The sequence below is a fragment of the Musa acuminata genome, unplaced genomic scaffold (assembly GCF_036884655.1).
Source record: "Musa acuminata AAA Group cultivar baxijiao unplaced genomic scaffold, Cavendish_Baxijiao_AAA HiC_scaffold_988, whole genome shotgun sequence".
NCBI classification, from domain to species: Eukaryota; Viridiplantae; Streptophyta; class Magnoliopsida; order Zingiberales; family Musaceae; genus Musa; species Musa acuminata.
Genome location: NW_027021206.1, coordinates 10,001 through 12,500, shown reverse-complemented (window position 1 = coordinate 12,500; position 2,500 = coordinate 10,001).

Sequence of the window (2,500 nt, the reverse complement as noted above, 5' to 3'; positions counted from 1 at the left end):
AAAAACTGGCCAAAACGGCCCAAAAACGGGCCAAAACTGGCCATTTTTGGCTGCACGAGCGAGCGGCGAGCGGCGGACAGCGAGCGAAGCGAGAGGCAGCACCGTCCCTGCTATACGAAAGCCCCATCCAGCCCTGTGCCACCCGGGGGGTTCCAGGGTGCTGAGATGGCTGACGTTTTGCTCCGCTCTCGACGGTCACCGCGCAATGCAAGAACAGGCCAAAAACTGGCCAAAACGGCCCAAAAACGGGCCAAAACTGGCCATTTTTGGCTGCACGAGCGAGCGGCGAGCGGCGGACAGCGAGCGAAGCGAGAGGCAGCACCGTCCCTGCTATACGAAAGCCCCATCCAGCCCTGTGCCACCCGGGGGGTTCCAGGGTGCTGAGATGGCTGACGTTTTGCTCCGCTCTCGACGGTCACCGCGCAATGCAAGAACAGGCCAAAAACTGGCCAAAACGGCCCAAAAACGGGCCAAAACTGGCCATTTTTGGCTGCGCGAGCGAGCGGCGAGCGGCGGACAGCGAGCGAAGCGAGAGGCAGCACCGTCCCTGCTATACGAAAGCCCCATCCAGCCCTGTGCCACCCGGGGGGTTCCAGGGTGCTGAGATGGCTGACGTTTTGCTCCGCTCTCGACGGTCACCGCGCAATGCAAGAACAGGCCAAAAACTGGCCAAAACGGCCCAAAAACGGGCCAAAACTGGCCATTTTTGGCTGCACGAGCGAGCGGCGAGCGGCGGACAGCGAGCGAAGCGAGAGGCAGCACCGTCCCTGCTATACGAAAGCCCCATCCAGCCCTGTGCCACCCGGGGGGTTCCAGGGTGCTGAGATGGCTGACGTTTTGCTCCGCTCTCGACGGTCACCGCGCAATGCAAGAACAGGCCAAAAACTGGCCAAAACGGCCCAAAAACGGGCCAAAACTGGCCATTTTTGGCTGCACGAGCGAGCGGCGAGCGGCGGACAGCGAGCGAAGCGAGAGGCAGCACCGTCCCTGCTATACGAAAGCCCCATCCAGCCCTGTGCCACCCGGGGGGTTCCAGGGTGCTGAGATGGCTGACGTTTTGCTCCGCTCTCGACGGTCACCGCGCAATGCAAGAACAGGCCAAAAACTGGCCAAAACGGCCCAAAAACGGGCCAAAACTGGCCATTTTTGGCTGCACGAGCGAGCGGCGAGCGGCGGACAGCGAGCGAAGCGAGAGGCAGCACCGTCCCTGCTATACGAAAGCCCCATCCAGCCCTGTGCCACCCGGGGGGTTCCAGGGTGCTGAGATGGCTGACGTTTTGCTCCGCTCTCGACGGTCACCGCGCAATGCAAGAACAGGCCAAAAACTGGCCAAAACGGCCCAAAAACGGGCCAAAACTGGCCATTTTTGGCTGCGCGAGCGAGCGGCGAGCGGCGGACAGCGAGCGAAGCGAGAGGCAGCACCGTCCCTGCTATACGAAAGCCCCATCCAGCCCTGTGCCACCCGGGGGGTTCCAGGGTGCTGAGATGGCTGACGTTTTGCTCCGCTCTCGACGGTCACCGCGCAATGCAAGAACAGGCCAAAAACTGGCCAAAACGGCCCAAAAACGGGCCAAAACTGGCCATTTTTGGCTGCACGAGCGAGCGGCGAGCGGCGGACAGCGAGCGAAGCGAGAGGCAGCACCGTCCCTGCTATACGAAAGCCCCATCCAGCCCTGTGCCACCCGGGGGGTTCCAGGGTGCTGAGATGGCTGACGTTTTGCTCCGCTCTCGACGGTCACCGCGCAATGCAAGAACAGGCCAAAAACTGGCCAAAACGGCCCAAAAACGGGCCAAAACTGGCCATTTTTGGCTGCACGAGCGAGCGGCGAGCGGCGGACAGCGAGCGAAGCGAGAGGCAGCACCGTCCCTGCTATACGAAAGCCCCATCCAGCCCTGTGCCACCCGGGGGGTTCCAGGGTGCTGAGATGGCTGACGTTTTGCTCCGCTCTCGACGGTCACCGCGCAATGCAAGAACAGGCCAAAAACTGGCCAAAACGGCCCAAAAACGGGCCAAAACTGGCCATTTTTGGCTGCACGAGCGAGCGGCGAGCGGCGGACAGCGAGCGAAGCGAGAGGCAGCACCGTCCCTGCTATACGAAAGCCCCATCCAGCCCTGTGCCACCCGGGGGGTTCCAGGGTGCTGAGATGGCTGACGTTTTGCTCCGCTCTCGACGGTCACCGCGCAATGCAAGAACAGGCCAAAAACTGGCCAAAACGGCCCAAAAACGGGCCAAAACTGGCCATTTTTGGCTGCACGAGCGAGCGGCGAGCGGCGGACAGCGAGCGAAGCGAGAGGCAGCACCGTCCCTGCTATACGAAAGCCCCATCCAGCCCTGTGCCACCCGGGGGGTTCCAGGGTGCTGAGATGGCTGACGTTTTGCTCCGCTCTCGACGGTCACCGCGCAATGCAAGAACAGGCCAAAAACTGGCCAAAACGGCCCAAAAACGGGCCAAAACTGGCCATTTTTGGCTGCACGAGCGAGCGGCGAGCGGCGGACAG